The sequence below is a fragment of the Rhinopithecus bieti genome, unplaced genomic scaffold (genome assembly GCF_001698545.2).
Source record: "Rhinopithecus bieti isolate Rb0 unplaced genomic scaffold, ASM169854v2 scaffold_35166, whole genome shotgun sequence".
Classification (NCBI taxonomy): Eukaryota; Metazoa; Chordata; class Mammalia; order Primates; family Cercopithecidae; genus Rhinopithecus; species Rhinopithecus bieti.
The window spans coordinates 409,689-429,245 of NW_016815254.1; the positions used below are offsets into that span (position 1 = coordinate 409,689).

Sequence of the window (19,557 nt, forward strand, 5' to 3'; positions counted from 1 at the left end):
ATTATTTTAAGCATAGTATATTTCCGCGAGATGCAATATTATGCAACCCTTAAAAAAAGTAAAATTAGAATTTTATTCCAAGATGAAATGAAAATTCCCATTAGCATTTTCTACTTCCATTAAAAAGCAAGTAAGCAAGCAGACAAAACAAATAGAATTAGAATTATATTGTACATAATAAACAAATATATGTGGGCATCTTTCCATATCATTACTTACTTTAAAAAATTTTAAGGGTTGTGTAATATTTCATCTCATGGAAATGAGATATTGCATAATATGAAAAAATTTTAAGGGTTGCATAACATTTATTTCATATTGCATAACATTTCATCCAAATTATATTATGCATAAGCATGCAAATATATATGTGCTGAAAATGGTTGGGAAGTACACCAAAATATTAATAGAGGTTATTGCTGCATTAGCAAGTTATGAAATTACAGGCAATTTTATATTTTGTATATATTTTTGTTATATTTACTTAATTTCTATAATATTTATAATTTAAAAAAATAAGTTTATAAATTTAAAAACAAATACAGTTTTTGAAAAGCTAAAAATAAAGAAATAGCTGAGAAGAATCAAAAACTGAGATTCTATTTCCTCAGAAACATTATAAATTCTTAGAAGGCCATATCACTTCTGTCAGGCCAGGGATTATACAATCAGACACCACCTACTTAAACACAATCAGTCAAGGAATCTAAAAGCTAGAAGGAACCTTCTGATTTCACCTGGTCAAGCCTCTTCCCTTCTGGCTAGCATCCACTGATCACACCAGGCCAGGTCTATTCTCCAAATAGTAGTTTTCTTTTTTTTTCTTTTTTTGAGACGGAGTCTCGCTCTCAAGCCTGTAATCCCAGCACTTTGGGAGGCCGAGACGGGCGGATCACGAGGTCAGGAGATCGAGACCATCCTGGCTAACACGGTGAAACCTCGTCTCTACTAAAAAAATACAAAAAGCTAGCCGGGCGAGGTGGCGGACGTCTGTAGTCCCAGCTACTCAGGAGGCTGACGCAGGAGAATAGTAGTTTTCTAGGGAACAGCATTGTGGTAGTGAAAAAAACACTTGAGTACAAACCTGGAAAATGGGGTCTGAGACCAACATAAACCACTAACTTGCTGTGAATTTGGATAATTCAGTTACCTCTCGGTTCTCTTTTAGACAATGGGAGGTGGGTTGAGGCTCTCTAAGTCTTCTCCATACACTAACATACTCTTATTACCAAAGATAGCTGAAACATATTGCAGAAGCCATATCATTTAAAACCCCAAACCTAAGGTGTTCTAACGTGATTCCAAGATGTATGCAAGTGAAGTTTTCTACCTCCATTACAAAGCAAATAAACAAGCAAACAAAACAGACATTTGAGTCAAGACTTTGTCCTCCCTTATATAGCAAAAATCCAAGAAAGGATGATGTCCTTCACCAAGTAGACTGAATTACTTTTCATTATTTTAAACACTAACAGTGTCAATGTTACTGCTATTCTCTCTTGTCCACTGTCCCTTTAATAACAACACTCCAAGGGTCAAGTTATGTCACAGACAAAAGGAAAATGTACAAATGCTTTTTGATGAACCTATGCCAGAGATCCACCAAGAGGCTTTTCCTCTTCCTAGATACACAGTTAAACTATATTTTGCAGCTTCTTCCATCTGGGTAGTTCCTGGGGACTAGTTCTTGCCAATGGAATGTGAGGTGAAATATGTCACTTCCAGGCCATGGCAGTTAATAAGTGTGCTTTCTCTACATGCTTCTCCTCCCCTAGCACATCTTCCAGGTGAGTCTAGCATGACTGTGAGGCCACGCATTGAATGAAGGTGGACCCATAGCATGAAAAGAGCCTGGGTCCCAGAAGGACTATTTGGAACATCCCTTCCCCCAAAATCAATTTGAATTGTATTGTGATGTAAATGAGAAAGAAACCTCTGAAATAAGCCACTGGAACTTTGGGGAACATTTGTTACAGCAGCTAGTATTTGCCTTCCCTGACAAATACAGAACCCCTCTGTCACATGAACACGTAAACCATACGTATCATAGCCTTGTCAATACAGACCATACATCAGGTTGCCACACAAATTATTTTTGTTGAGATGAGGGTGGAAGAGGTGAGATTTATTGCCCTTTAAAAAAAAACTGACAAGTTTGTAGCCATAAAACGTTCAACCATTCTTGTCCAACATACACCAACAAATGGCTAGATGCAAGAATAAGAATAGATTTTTGTAGGCCAAGGAACTACATCTCCAGGGTCAGTCTCATCCAAACCGTTTTTAACAAACCTTACTTTTGGCATGCCCAATATTCCTCCTCTGGGTCTCTTTTTTCCCTATCTGTGTTTTTCTCAAAAACCCACTATGTAAAAAGGGCTGAGAAAATTCCTTATACTAAGGCACAAAAGACTAATGAGGATAAATGGATATCCTTTCTTTATAGGCATTTACATTCTAACAGAGGAGAAAACCTTGGGAAACCAATTTCCAACAGTGGAATTAAAAGTACCCACAGCCTGCATGGAGGAGATATTTTGGGAGGCAAAGGAGTGTTTTTGATGACTCAGAAATCAAACACCACATAAGCAGCCACCTACTCTCCACCTCTTCATAAGGAGGTCCCTGAAATCATCTTTCAAACAGTTCTACTCTGAAGCAGAACTTATTGCCCAGGGCAAAACGGCCTTGTCAGTTTTCCTTACTTGTATTCAGTTCAAAGCAACATTTATGTAGAACCCAGTATGTACTCTTTGTGCTAATGCTATAGAGAAGAGATTAAACCGACAGTATCTTTTTCTTCTTGTTCACTATTGTAACTCCAACACCTAGAATATGGAAGGTGCTCAATAGGGAGAAAATGAGGAAGAATCAAAAGCATAATAATAGTGAAAGATACAAGACATGATAACTGAAAATATATTTCTGCCTAATAATTGCAGAATTGGAGAGCTAAGAGGGAGCATAGAATTCACCTAGGCCAATTCCTCTGAGTTCAGCAATGTCTTCTAGACCACCTTTAAGAAATGGTCATCCAGCCTCTCCTAGACCACTCCCACTCCTACTACCTCTGAAGAGCAGACTTCTGTGGCAGTCATTCATAGAAATAAACTGCCACTGGGGGTCCCATCATCTTTCTTATCTCCCTCTTACTTCGTCCTTTCTCCATCCTTCCTCAGTGGCCACCACAGTCCATGCAATTACTACCCAAAGGCCATGCTATCCTCTAGCCATACACTCAAAGTGTTGCAAGCATCCCACATTGTGGAGGCACAATTGCACGACTGTGCCTGCTCAGACTGGTCCTTCAGTCCAGAATGCTCAGCATTCCTGTTTTGCATACTAGTGAGTCTTCAGGTTTGTCACCAACTCCAAACAAGCACCAACTCCTCCATGTGTCCATAAGTATTCTATATTCGTTATCACTTGAACACTTTGCCTTGCATTAATTTCCTGTACCTGTTTCCCCAACTACATCAGGAACTATACCTTTCTGAAGGCAGAAGCCACTTTTTATTCATTTTAGAAGCCCCGTGTATTCAGCATGTGTTGTGTTGAATAACGTCCCCACAAAAATCCATGTCCTTCCTAGAGCCTCAGAATGTGAACTCATTTGGAAAAAGGATCACTGCAGGTATAGTTAGCTAAGACGAGGTCATACTGAAATAGGGTAGATCTTTAATCCAGTATTACTGGTGTCCTTATAAGAAGAGAAGAGATGGATACAGAGGGAAAATAGCATGTAACAGATGCAGATACAAGGACTGGAGTGATGCAGATACAGATTGGAGGGAGGTATCTTCAAGTTAAGGAATGCCAAAAATTGCCATCATTCCTAGAGGCTAAGAGAAAGGCGTGCAATAGATTCTTCCCATGGCTCTGCCAACACCTTGATTTTAGCCTTCTAGCCTCCAGAACTGTAAGAGAATAAATTTATGCAGTAACACGCTACAGCAGCCCTAGGGAATGAATACACCCATACAAGGTCTAGCGCCCAGTGCCTTTGCAGAAAGGGTCTTCAATATTTTCTAAACTAAATTGAAGTTTGAATTATTATACAATTCTTTCTTGTTATAAAGAGCCCCTGAAACAATAAAAAACAAGCATTTTTTTCATTGTGTTGTTTATCTATGTGTACACTGATACTCTACTACACGGTTGTTGCGTAAGTTATCTTTTACTGCATTAGCAGCTGGAATTCTAGTTGTTTAAAAGCATTTTAAGCTATTAATTTGAGATTTTTTTCTTTACTTGCCTGAGTTCAGTAAACGAGATAAATAAAAAAGAATACTCCAAACATTTTTATTTTATTTTAGTACACTAAAAACATGAGACTTCTTGCATCAGAAAACACACCTCACCCCTTGGCTGTCAGAGCTTCTGCACACTGTGGAACCAGGGACTGTCCTACACCTGGGACATATTACCACCAGCAACGCTGTCTCCATGACCAGTGGAGCCACTGTACACGATGTGCACTTCCAGGGTTTGAGAACCAGCCTGACAGGCAGCTCCAATCCCCAGAAAAGCCACATAACTGCCTCCACTAACAACTGTAGTCTAGGCCACTGAGGCACTCACAGATACCATTGACGTTGATTACAGCCAAAACAAAAACAAAAACAACAAACAAACAAAAAAATCTATTTGGAGACTACACTCCTGCACTCACTCAGATGAAAGCCAAAGTGCTCTACCCAACTGATGCTACAGGATATACTTACAGAAAAGAGTCCTTCCCTACAAAAGCCACTCCATTAAACCGGAAGAGGTAACAATTCTACCAGATGCACAGATATCAATGTAAGAACACAGGAAACATGAAAAAGCAAGAATGCATGACACCACTAAAGGAACACAATAATTCTCCAGTAACAGACCCAAAAGAAAAGGAAATCTATAAAATGTCTAAAAAGGAATTCAGAATAATGCTCTTAAAGAAACTCAGTGAGGATCCACTGGTATTAAGATGGCAGACAGGAGGCAGGACTAGCTTGCAGCTCCCACTTGGATGGACAGAGCAGTGTGTGGAGACTCACACTGTGAACTTTTGCTCCAAGAACTACTGCAGGTATATACCAGCAAAGCCAAGAAAATCCACAGACCCTGTGAAGGAACTTGATCACTGCTACAGGTTCCTTGATATGCCAAAAACCTGTGAGTCGGCTTGCTTTCTCAGTGGGGAGGCTCGTGGCCTCAGGCAGGTTCTTAGCCCTGGTTACCTGCTTCCTGGAAATAGAGTCGGTGCTGTTAGGGGAGTCATGGTGAGAGTGAGACCAGCCTTTAGGACTGAGGGCTGTATGGGAGCAGGGTGAAGCCTGTGACTGCCAGCTTTCCCCTACTTCCCTGGTGACCTGTATGACTCTGCACAGACAGCCATCATCCCCCTGGGAATATAATTCCACTGAACTGGGAACCACACTCCCAACCCCCACAGCAACTGCAGCAAGCCCCACACAAGGAGAGACTGAACTCAGACATGCCTATCCCTGACCCCAGCTGGTGGTCTTTCTCTACCCGCCCTGGTAGCCAAAGACAAAGGTCATAATCTCTTGGGAGCCCTATGGTACTGCCCACCACCTGAGAAACCTGAATACTTAACCAGGTGTCCCTGGGCAAGTTTTTATCCTCCCTAAAGGACCGCAGCTGATGCAGTCTTGAAAGTGCCATCTCCTGGCTGGAGGCCAACCAACACAAAAAACAGCACACTCAACAAAAATACAACCTCACACCCGTAATCCCAGCACTTTGGGAGACCGAGGTGGGTGAATCACCTGAGGTCAGGAGTTCGAGACCAGCCTGGCAAACATGATGAAACCCCATCTATACTGAAAATACAAAAAATTAACCAGGCATGGTGGCAGGTGCCTGTAATGCCAGCTACTCAGGAGGCTAAGGCAGGCGAATCGCTTGAACCCAGGAGGTGGAGGTTGCAGTGAGCTGAGATCGCACCATTGCACTCCAGCCTGGATATCAAGAGCAAAACTACATCTCAAAAAATGCACGCACGCACACACACACACACACACACACACACGCGTGCACACACACAGCTAAGGATCCTCAGAGTCCACTTCAATCCTCTGCTACCTCCACTGGGGCAGGCACTGGTATCCATGGCTGTAAGACCTCAAGATGGATCACATCACAGGACTCTTTGCCAACACTCCCCAGTATGATCTCGGAGCCCGGTAGCTCCACTGGGTGACCAGACCCAGAAGAGCAGTTTCGCTCTCAGGAAGCCCCATTCCTAGGGAAAGTGGGAGAACACTGTATCAAGGGAGCACTCTGTGGGACAAAAGAATCTGAACAGCAGCCCTTGAATCCCAGAACTTCCCTCTGACATAGTAAACCCAAATAAGAAAGAACCAGCAAAACAATTCTGGTAATATGACAAAACAAGCTTCCGTGACACCCCAAAAGATCATACCAGCTCACCAGCAATGGATCCAAACCAAGACAAAACTTCTGAATTGCCAGAAAAAGAATTCAGGAGGTCGATTATTAAGCTAATCAAGAAGGCACCAGAGAAAGGTGAAGTCCAACTTAAAGAAATCAAAAACATGATACAGGATATGAAACGAGACTTCTTCAGTGAAATAGACAGCATAAATTAAAAAACAATCACAACTTCTGGAAATGAAAGACACACTTAGAGAAATGCAAAATGCACTGCAAAGTCTCAGGATAGAATTGAACAAGCAGGAGAAAGAACTTCAGAGTCTGAAGACAAGGCTTTCAAATTAGCCCAATCCAACAAAGAAAAAGAAAAAAGAATTTAAAAAAATGAACAAAACCTCCAAGAAATTTGGGACTATGTTAAACATCCAAACCTAAGAACAATTGGTATTCCTGAGGAAGAAGAGAAATCTAGAAGTTTGGAAACCATATTTGAGGGAATAATCGAGAAAAACTTCCCCAGCCTTGCTAGAGCTCTAGACATCCAAATAATAGAAGCTCAAAGAACACCAAGAGGAGTCACTGGAAAAAGGTCATTGCATAAACACACAGTCATCAGGTTATCTAAAGCCAAGACAAAGGAAAGAATCTTAAGACCTGTGAGGCAAAAGCATCAGGTAACCTATAAAGGAAAACCTATCAGCTTAACAGCAGGTTTCTCAGCAGAAACCCTACAAACTTGAATGAACTGGGATCCTATTTTTAGCCTCCTTAAACAAAACAATTGTCAGCCAAAAATTTTGTATCCAGCAAAACTAAGCTTCATAAATGAAGGTAAGATGCAATCTTTTCCATATAAACAAATGCTGAGAGAATTCACCATTACCAAGTCATCACTACAAGAACTGCTAAAAGGAGCTCTAAATCTTGAAACAAATCCTTGAAATACACCAAAATAGAACCTCTTTAAAGCACAAATCTCACAGGACCTATATAACAATAACACAATGGAAAAAAAAGATATTCAGGTAATAAATATATGATGAATAGAATAATATCTCAAATCTCACTCAATACTAACATTGAATGTAAATGACCTAAAGGCTCCACTTAAAAGATACAGAATGGCAGAATGGATAAGAATTCACCAACCAAATTTCTGATGTCTTCAGGAGACTCACCTAACACATAGGGACTCACATAAATTTAAGGTAAAGAGGTGGAAAAAGATATTCTATGCAAATGGTCAACAAAAGTGAGCAGGAGTGGCTATTCTTGTATCAGACAAAACAAACTTTAAAACAACAGCAGTTAAAAAAAGACAAAAGGGGCAACATATAATGATAAAAAGGCCTTGTCCAACAGGAAAATATGACAATTCTAAATATATATGCACCTAACACTGAAGCTCCCAAATTTATAAAACAATTAGTACTAGACTTAAGAAATGAGATAGATGGCAACACAATAATAGTGGGGGACTTTAATACTCCACTGACAATACTAGATAGGTCATCAAGACAGAAAGTCAACGAAGAAGCTTAAACTGTACCCTACCACAAATAAACTTAACAGATATTTACACAACATTCTAACCAACAACTGCAGAATACACATTCAGCACATGGAACATTCTCCAAGATAGACCATATGATAGGACACAAGTCTCAGTAAATTTAAGAAAATCTAAATTATATCAAGTACTCCCTCAAATCACAGTGGAATAAAATTGGAAATGAACTCCAAAAGGAACCCTCAAAACCATGCAAATACATGGAAACTAAATAACCTGCTCCTGAATGATCATTGGGTCAAAAATGAAATCCAGAAGAAAATTAAAAAATTCTTTGAACTGAATGATAATAGTGAAACAACCTATCAAAACCTCTGGGATATAGCAAGAGCAGTGTTAAGATGAAAATTCATAGCCTTAAGTGTCTACATCAAAAAGTCTGAAAGAGCACAAATAGACAACCTAAGGTCACACCTTACAGAACTGCACAAACAAGAACAATCCAAACCCAAACCCAAACCCAGCAGAAAAGAAACAACAAAGATAAAGCAGAACTAAATGAAACAAACAAAAAGAATGAAACAAAATGATGGTTCTTTGAAAAGATAAAATTGATGGACCATTAGCAAGATTAACCAAAAAAGAAAAGACCCAAATAAGCTCAATTACAAATGAAACGGGAGATACTACAACTAATACCACAGAAATACAAAAGATTATTCAACACTACTGTGAAAACCTTTATGCACATAAAGTAGAAAACCTAGAGGAGATGAATAAATTCCTGGAAAAATACAATCTTCCTAGATTTCACCGGGAAGATACAGAATCTCTGAACAGACCAATAATAAGTAGCGAGATTGAAATAATTTAAAATTTCTGACAAGAAAAGTCAAGGGCCAGATGGATTCACAGCTGAATTCTATCAGATATTCAGAGAATTTATATCAATCTACTGACACTATTCCAAAAGACAGAGAAAGAGGGAATCCTCCTTAAGTTATTCTGTGAAGCCAGTATAACCCTACTACCAAAATCAGGGAAGGACATGACCAAAAAAGAAAACTGCAGGCCAATATCCCTGATGAACATAGATTAAAAAATCCTCAACAAAATACTAGTGAACAGAATCCAACATCATATTAAAAAGATAATCCACCATGATCAAGTGGGTTTCATACCAGGGACACAGGGATGGTTTAACATACACAAGTCAATAAATGTGATACACCACATAAACAGAATTAAAACAAAATCACATGATCATCTCAATAGATGCAGAAAAAGCATTTGACAAAATTCGTCATCGCTTTATGATTAAAACTCTCAGCAAAATCTGCATAGAAGGAACTCACCTTAAGGTAATAAAAGCCATCTATGACAAACCACAGCCAACATCATACAGAACAGGGAAAAGAAAGCATTCCCCCATGAGAACTGGAACAAGACAAGGATGCCCACTTTCACCACTTCTATTCTGATAGTCTTAGGCAGAGCAATCAGACAAGAGAGAAATCAAGGGCATCCAAATCAATAAAGAGGGACTCAAACTGTCACTGTTTGCTGATGATATAATCATATACCTAGAAAATCCTAAAAAGACTCATCCAAAAAGCTCCTAGAACTGATAAAAGCATTCAGCAAATTTTCCAGATACAAAATTAATGTACGCAAATCAGTAGCTCTTTTATTCACCAACAGCAATCAAGCTGAGAATTAAATCAAGAACTGAATCCCTTTCACAATAACCGCAAAAAAAAAAGTAAAATACATAGGAATATACCTAACCAAGGAGGTAAAAGACCTCTACAAGGAAAACTACAAAACACTGCTGAAAGAAATCATAGACGACACAGACAAATGGAAATACATCCCATGCTCATGGATGGGTAGAATCAATATCATGAAAATGACCATATTGTCAAAAGCAATCTATAAATTCAATGCAATTCCCATCAAAATACCACCATCATTCTTCACAGAACTAGAAAAAAAATCCTAAAATTCTTATGGAATAAAAGAGAGCCCATATAGCCAAAGCAAGACTAAGCAAAAAGAAAAAATCGGGAGGCATCAGATTACCTAACTGCAAACTACATTATAAGGCCATAGTCACCAAAATAGCATGGTACTGGTATAAAAATAAGCACATAGACCAATGGAATAGAATAAGGAACCCAGAAGTAAACCCAAATACTTACAGCCAACCAATCTTTGACAAAGCAAACAAAAAATAAAGTGGGGAAAAGACACCTTATTCAACAAATGGTGCTGAGATAACTGGCAAGCCACATGTAGAAGAATAAAACTGAATCCTCATCTCTTACCTTATACAAAAATCAACTCAAGATGGATCAAGGACTTAAATTTAAGATCCGAAACCATAAAGAGTCTAGAAGATAACACTGGAAAAACACTTCTAGACATTGACTTGGGCAAAGACTTCATGACCAAGAACCCAAAAGCAAATGCAACAAAAACAAAGATAAATAGGTAGGACTTAATTAAACTAAAAAGCTTCTGCACAGCAAATGAAATAAGCAGCAGAGTTAACAGACAACCCACAGAGTGGGAGAAAACCTTCACAATCTATACATCTGACAAAGGACTAATATCCAGAATCTACAAAGAACTCAAACAAATCAACAAGAAAAAAACAATCTCATCAAAAAGTGGGCTAAGGACATAGATAGACAATTCTCAAAAGAAAATATACAAATGGCCAACAAGCATATGGAAAAATGCTAAACATTACTATTTACAGGGAAACCACAATGCATACTTCACCCCTACAGAATGGCCATAATAAAAAAATCAAAAATAATAGACATTGGCAAGGATACAGTGAAAAGGGAACACTTTCACACTGTTGGTGAGGCTGTAAGCTAGTACAACCACTATGGAAAACAGTGTGGAGATTCCTTAAAGAACTGAAAGTAGATCTACCATTTGATCTAGCAATCCCACTACTAGGTATCTACCCAGAGGAAAAGAAGTCATTATACGAAAAAGATACTTGCACACATGTTTATTGCAGCACAATTGCAAAAAATATGGAACCAGCCCAAATGCACGTCAATCAACAAGTGGATAAAGTGTGCTGAATATATATGCCATGGAATACTACTCAGCTATAAAAAAGAATAAAATAATGGCATTCACAGCAACCTGGATGGAATTAGAGACTATTATTCTAAATGAAGTAACTCAAGAATGGAAAAACAAACATTGTTTGTTCTCGCTCATATGTAGGAGCTAAGCTATGAGGATGCAAAGGCATAAGAATGATACATTGGACTTTGGAGACTCAGGGGAAAGGGTGGGAGTAGTAAGGGATAAAAGACCAGACATTGGGTACAGTGTACACTGCTCTGGTGATGGGTGCACCAAAATCTCAGAAATCACCACTAAAGAATTTGTTCATGTAACCAAACACAAACTGTTCCCCAGAAACCTAATAAAATTTAAAAAAAAATTAAAACAAAATAAACTCAGTGAGATATAGAAGCAGACAGATAGATAATTCAGCAAAAATAAGAAAAACAACTCATGATCCAAATGAGAAATTCAACAAAGAGATAGATACCATAAAAGAGAACAAAACAGAAATCTTGGAGGTGAACTCAGTGAACGAAATAAAAAATACAATCCAGAGTGTCAACAACAGACCTAGTTCAAGCAGAAGAAACAATTTCTGAACTTGAGATGAGCCTCTTGAAGTAATCCAGAGGACAAACGAATAAAAAGTAATGAAGAAAGTCTATGGGACACCATTAAGTTAATAAATTTTTACATTATGTAAATTCAAGAAGGTGAAAAGACACTTAAGAAAACCTACTTAATGAAATAATAGTTGGAAACTTCCCATATCTTGGGAGAGATATGGACATCCACCCACATCCAGGAAGTTCGATGGTCCCCAAATAGATTCAACCCAATAAGGGTTATCTGTGAGGCACATTATAGTCAAACTGTTAGAAGTCAAAGATAGAATTCTAAAACAGCAAGAGAAAAGCTTCAAGTCACATACCAGGGAATCACTATTTCTTATGAGAAATGCTTAAGAGAGTCCAACATCTAGAAATGAAAGGATGATAACTACTATGACAAAAACATATGAAAGTATAAAACTCACTGGCTGAGGAGATATGTAAATGAGAATGAAGAAGAAATTAAACCTTGTCACTACAGAAAACCACCAAACCACAAAGATAAACAGTAAAAGAGGAAACGAAGAATATCTAAATCACCAAAATAACAAAAATGACAGAAGTACTAACCTATCAATAATAATCTTGAATGTGAATGTATTATATTACCCAATTAAAAGATATACACTGCATGAATGAATAAAAAACCAAGACCCAACTACACGCTACCTAAAAGAAACCCACTTCACCTATAAAATACACAAACTGAAAAGAAAGGATGGAAAAAAAATATTCCATGCAAACAGAAATCAAAACCAAGCAGGAGTAGCACACTTATGTAAGAAAAAATAAACCCTAAGCCAAAACTGTAAAAGAGACAAAGAAGTTCCTTATATAATGATCAAAGAATTAATTTAGCAAGACAACATAATAATTGTAAATATATAGGCACCCAACACTGGAGCTCTCATATATATAAAGCAAATATTACTAGATCTAAAAGAAAAGATAGACCCCAATAAAATACAAGTTGATGACTTCAACATCCCACTCTCAGCATTAGATAGATCATTTAGACAGAAAATCAACAAAGAAACATCAGATTTAAACTGTACTACCAACCAAACAGACCTCATAGACATTTACCCACATTTCATCGAACAGTCACAGAATACATATTTCTCTTATTAGCAAAAGGAACATTTTCCAGGACAGATCATGTGTTAGGCCACAGAATAAGTCATGAGAAGTTTTTAAAAATTAAATCATATCAAGTATCTTTCATACCACAACTGAATAAAACTAGAAATCAATAAATACAGCAACTTTGAAAACTATACAAATACATAGAAATTAAACAACATGCTCCTAAATGACCAATGGATCTCTAAAGAAATTGAGAAGGAAATTTAAAATTTTCTTAAAACAAGTGAAAACAGAAACACAACATACCAAAAACAATGGGATATGGCAAAGGTAATACTAAGCAGGAAGGTTATAGCAATAAACAGCTACATCAAAAAAGCACAAATACATTGAATAAGCAGCCTCACAGTGAACTTCAAGGAAGCAGAAAAGCAAGAACAAATGAAACAAAATTAGTAGAAGGAAAGAAGCAACAAGAATCAGAACAAAAATAAATGAAATAGAGACTTAAAAACATACAAAAAAAAATGAAAAGTTAGTTTTTTCAAAAGATAAGCAAAATCAACAAACCATTAGCTAAACCAACTAAGAAAAAAAGAGATAAGACCCAAATAAATAAAATCAGAAATGAAAAAGGTGACATTACAATGGATAACACAGAAATAGAAAGGATCATTAGAGACTATTATAAACAGGAACCATCACACTGACTTCAAAATTTACTACAAAGCTATAGTAACCAAAACAGCATAGTACTGGCATTAAAACAGACACATAGACCAATGGATAGAAAAAAGAACCCAGAAATAAACCCATGTATTTACATCCAACTTATTTTCAAAAAAGGTCCCAAGGACATACATTGGGGAAAGGACAGTCTCTTCAATAAATGATGTTGGGGAAACAGGATATCCATACACGGAAGGATGAAACTAGACTCCTATCTCTCACCACATGCAAAAACCAACTCGAAATGGATTAAAGACTTACATGTAAGACTAGAAATTATGAAACTACTATAAGAAAACTTATGGAAAATGCTTCAGGACATTAGTCTGGGAAAAGATTTTATGGGTAACACCTCAAAAGTAAAGGTAGCAAAAGCCAGAAGAGACAAATGGGATTATATAAAACTACAAAGCTTCTGTAAAGCAAAGGAAACAATCCACAGAGTGAAGAGACAACCTAAAGAATGGATTTGTAAACTCTTCATCCAACAAGGATGAATATCCTTAAATAACATCTAGAATATACAAGGAACTCAAAAGCAAAACATTTAAAATAATCTGCTTAAGAATTGGCAGATGGGCTGGGCGCGGTGGCTCACACCTGTAATCCCAGCACTTTGGGAGGCCAAGGTGGACAGATCATGAGGTCAGGAGTTCCAGACCACCCTGGCCAATATGGCACCAAAAATACAAAAATTAGCTGGGCATGGTGGCTCGCGCCTGTAGTCCCAGCTACTCGGGAGGCTGAGGCAGAAGAATCGCTTGAACCCAGGAGGTGGACGTTGCAATGAGCCAAGATGGTGCCATTGCACTACTCCAGCCTGGGTAACAGAGCAAGACTCCGTCTCAAAAAAAAAAAAGAATTGGCAGATGATCTAAAAAGTATATGAAAAAATGCTCAACATCATTAATCATTAGGGAAATGTAAATCAAAACCACAATGAGATACCATCTCATTCCAGTTAGAATGGCTACTATCAAAAAGATAAAAAGTAACAATTGCTAGTGAGGATGAGATGAAAAAGGAACTCTTGTACACTACTGGTAGCAATATAAATGGGTTCAGTCACTATAAACAACAGTAAGGAAGTTCTTCAGAAAACTAAAAATAGAACCATCATATGATCCAGATATCCCAATGCTGGGTTATGCCCAAAGGAAAGGGAATTAGTATGTCAAAGAGATAGCTGCACTCATGTTTACTATAGCACTGTTCACAATAGCTAAGATATGGAATTTACCTTAGTGTCATCAACAGATAAATGGACAAAGAAAATGTCACACACACACACAAATACTATTCAGCCATAAAAAAATAAAATAAAATCCTGTCATTTGCAGGATGACAAATGGATGAGCCTGGAACACATTATGTTAAATGAAATGAACCAGGCACAAAAAGATAAATAATACATGTTCACACTCATATATGGAAGGTAAAAAGGTTTTCTCATAGAGGTAGAGAGCAAAAACAATGGTTACCAGAGACTGAAAAGCGGGGAGAGAATAGGGAGAGTTCAGTTATTGGATACAAAATTACAACTTGAGAGGAGCAATAAATTCTAGTATCCTATAGCACTGCAGGGTGACTACAGTTAATAACTTATTATATGTTTTTAAATAGCTAAAAGAGTTCCTAGCACAAAGAAGTGATAAATGCTTGAGGTGATTGATATGCTTAATACACTGATTTGACCAGTACACATTGTATACATGTATTGAAAATCACACTGTACCCCATAAAAATGAACTGCTATGTGCCAATTAAAAATAATTTTAAAAGAAAACCTATCTCACATTTCAAATAATTCCATAGAGTTCTTTAACACAAACTTGCAATTATGAACAATCAAGAATTTCAAGCTGGATCAACATGGGTGAAGAGACAGTGAGAACCTATTTTAGTGAGCTTTATCCCTGAAGGCCAACATCTATGACTGGAGAGAATGCGCTGGTAAATCTCAGTAACCTCTGTTATAGTTATACTGATGCAATTCAAATTGAAATGGAAATTTAGCAATTATTAGTTCATCTGTGTGCAAGCTAGCAAATTTTAGCCATTCACTTGGCCTAAATAAAGCATTCCCTTAAACTGGGCTTTACATTGTCTTCTCATCTAACCAGGTTCACCAACTCTCTGCTCAATTTTATTTTTTCTGTCACAGGGAAATAACAGTCACAGACTGATGATAATGTGTTGCTGAAAAGAACCACTCAGTCTTTCAGGTTGATAGATAGTTCTGACAGGCTTCCAGGTCTGTATGGAGACACAATCGCATCCATAGCAAATTCTGCAGGAAAACTTTTTTTAAAGTTTCCTGATTGCTTTCAACCCCATATTACTCATTACTACTCTTTCCCTGCATCCTCCTCCAGCTAAAGACCTCCTTTTCAATGCTTCCCTCTGAGACCTCTGGAACTCATCTTCATGTGTAGAGAAATTCCCAACCTCAACATCTTCATAGGTTGTTCTCACCACCTTCTTGCTTTAGTTGAAACCTGGCTTTCCCCCAGCACCCTGCTTTTTTTCCCTCTTCTCCCTTACATCCTGGAGTTAATAGTAGAGAGTTTTCAAGCTCCACACTTGCACCAAACAAGTGCTATTTGGCACTCAAAAACCAAAATTCGCCTCTCCCTTAACATTCATGCCATCGAGCAATACCACATCCTCATTACAGCTATCTAAGTATGAATGGGTGACATCTGTTTAATGCTTACCAATATGCCAGAAATTAGACTCAGTATTTTCATTAATTATCTTGCATACCAATTTCTTGGCCCCTCCCTTATAGCCCCTGAATCTTTTCTCCTGGCTCCCCAGCCAATCTCCTGCTGTCAGCATGGGAAACTTTAATGTCCATGAGGAAAAATCATTCAACACTCTATTCTTTGACCTCCTCATTGCCAATGATCTTTACCTTTACTCCACATTATCACTGGAAACCACGCCAACTCTGAAATATTTACATATGAGCATTCTACACAATGAGTGCAACTTTCCATTCCTCCCACTCTTTTCCACTTATCGCCATCCTACCTAATTTTTGGCTTCTCTTTGATATCTCTATTCCTCATCTCTTTTTATTTTTCCAGCTATCAACTCTGTAGATTCCACTTCCTTTTGTATCACACTAGACTCTGTTAGTTACATCACTTCAAGTACTCTCTTCCCACCACTCTAACAACCTTGCTCCTTGCCCTCCTGCCACATTTGCCCTGCCAAACTTCCTAACATTCTTTCTAAAACTACAGTCAACACACAACGGCTCAATTCCTCATTTACCACTTATTTTTCCATCCATCGCAATCAGATGTTCACTCTCACCGCTTCTCAGAATCTACCTTCCCAAGGGTTACCAATGACTTTCTAATTGTTGTACGTTCAGCACCTGACACTTATAATGAACATTTGACATTCTGTATGGCCACACAGTATATCAACTATCTTCCTGTGTTTGAGGAATCATCACCTTACAAGGTATATCCTGTCTCCTGCCACACAAGCTGAGCATGCCAGAATACCTGCTTTCCCATGTAACTACAGTATGAGCACATGATCTAGAATTGGCCCATCAGAGGTACCCACTCCAGTAACTGAATAGTACCTAATGGAGGAACTACACAAGACCCTTTTGGTTAGAACATGGCAGTATTGTTGGTTACCAGAGGCGGTGGATCGTGTTCTGGAAATGGTATTCAATGTCCCCTGATGGTTTTATCAGCTGTGTATGTTACAGGTCCATGTCCAGTAGCAGCAGCAGTGGTATATTCCTGTTACTCATTCTACAACATGATTTGGGGCATTGTTCCTGGCCACATAGCCTCCAAATGTTTTCCTGGTCTTTCCAAAAGCTCTGTGAGTTCCTAATATCCTTTTAATAACCTTTTTCCTCCTTACATTAACCAGATTTGAACGCTGACTACTACAACAATTGAGAAAAGATTATCCTCCCTTGGTTCCCAAAGCACCTCTCTTTATGTGAAATTGTTCCCTAAGGCTTTTTCTAGACCTTCTTCTCTTCTCAATATAGCCCCTTTCCCTGGGCAGCTGCATCCATTAATGTGGCTTTAACCACCATCTATTCACTAATGACCTGCAAATCTACCTTTTCAATCCAGGCATTCCTCCTGACCTCAAGACCTCTATGGGAATGTCCCTGGAATGACCCTTGGGCATGTCGCTGGAATGTCCATGGTTTTGGCATGTCTAACTCTCATTCTATCTCCTATCCTCTAACCTGGAGAATGTGCTCTGGGTCTATAATCTCTCAAGTACAAAACCAGGTATCATCATCTTAGTTGGTCATGCAAGCATTTCTTCACTGAATGTCCTTTTAAGAAGGGCAATGTTAAGCATATTGGTATTCCAATGGGTAATTTTGCTGCCATTTGGATAAAAATGGGAAATAAATTATTTTCTTATCTATACATATAATATCTCTAGAAATACATGTTAAATACTGGAAATATTGATTGTCCCCAAGAAGGAAGACTTTCTTACTGTATATGCTCTTTTGAACATTGTGCTATGTGAATTTACTTATTCAGTTTTAAATTAAGTTATAAAATAATTAAATAAAAGTTTAGAAATACAACACAACCCCACTTAAACTAGGCAATATCTCCCTCTGTCTTCTAGATAAAATTCCTTTAGTTTAGCAAATGAGACCCTTCGTAATTTAATCCTTGGCAGCCTCATCTCTCACTCCTTCTTTCCCAGGAACCTCTCTAGTCATATCAGATTATTTGTGGTTCCACAATCACACTGTGCCTTCACTCATGCTGTTTCTTCTGTCTCAAACACTGTTGCATTGGTTGTCTGCCTGGAAAACTCCTACCCATCCTCAGATACATTTCTCAATATCCCAGTGGGAAGATGAGTCACAACATCTTTATTATTAAAAAATTATCACTGTATAAAGTATGCAAGTAGTTTATCTTTTAAAATAAATATTAGTGTGGATTTGACCTTATCTCAAGAATAGTATCACTCTCTGACTTGAATTCTAATTGGCTTTCTTGACTGTAGAGAAAGGAGTACGAATATGGCAGTATCTTAAAAACTGTGAATCAGGTATCAATTATAGGAACGTAACTTTCCATGTGGTCTTTATAGACAACAAAATGAGAACTGCTAGTCTAAGATGCAACACAAACAGTTTCCTCTCTGTGAAGCCCCCTAATCGCCATAGGCAGAGTTGTACATACCCTCCTCTAGGCTCCCATGAATGGTTCTTCATTCATTCTTTCAACAAATAATTCCTGCACACCTAGTACAAGCCGCGCACAGTTTCAAGCACTAATAAACCAGTCTTGGTGACAAGACCAAAATCCTTGCCCTTCTGGAACTTTCATTTGACTGCAGGGATATAAGAAAAGTAATGTTTTGTTATATGACAATAAGGTGAAAAATTAGGCAGGAAATGAAAATATAGGGTGCCAAAAAGAGGGATGATGGTCATTGTTAAATAGGGTTGTGAAGGAAAACTCTTCACTGAGATGTTAGCATTAAAGGCCCAACAGAGGGGAGAGTGGAAGCCACAAAAGAATCTAAGTGAAGCATGTTCCAGACAGAAGGATCGGGAAGTGCAAGATGTCCTGAGGCTGGATTGGCATTTGTCGCACTGTCTTTCTATTAGGCTGACAGGCTTTTGAGGTCAGGAAACACATCTTTGGTGAGAATAATCAATATTTATTGAGTGGTTTCTGACTGCCAGGCACAGAAGGCATTTTACATGCATTAACTCACTTAATCATCATGACCTTTTGAGGTAAGGATATTATATACCCAACTTACAGTTGAAGAAACAGATACACAGCATCATTTGTCCAATACAGCATAGGTAGAAAGCAGCACAGCTGGAATCTGAACTCAGATCAACTGACCCCCAAGTATACATTCTTAACCCTTTGCCCTATAGATTCCACCTTTAACAGGCAACCTACAGAATGGGAGAAAATTTTTGCAATCTACTCATCTGACAAAGGGCTAATATCCAGAACCTACAAAGAACTCAAACAAATTTACAAGAAAAAAACAACCCCATCCAAAAGTGGGCAAAGGATATGAACAGACATTTCTCAAAAGAAGACATTCATACAGCCAACAGACACATGAAAA

At 38.0% G+C, this 19,557-nt stretch overlaps 1 protein-coding gene across 2 annotated transcripts in view; it reads right to left on the bottom strand.

Moving 5' to 3' along the window:
- The window catches only part of KCNH1 (potassium voltage-gated channel subfamily H member 1), a 450,237-nt gene that overhangs the window by 256,054 nt on the left and 174,626 nt on the right, over nucleotides 1–19,557 (bottom strand). The gene's annotated exons all lie outside the window — the stretch shown is intronic.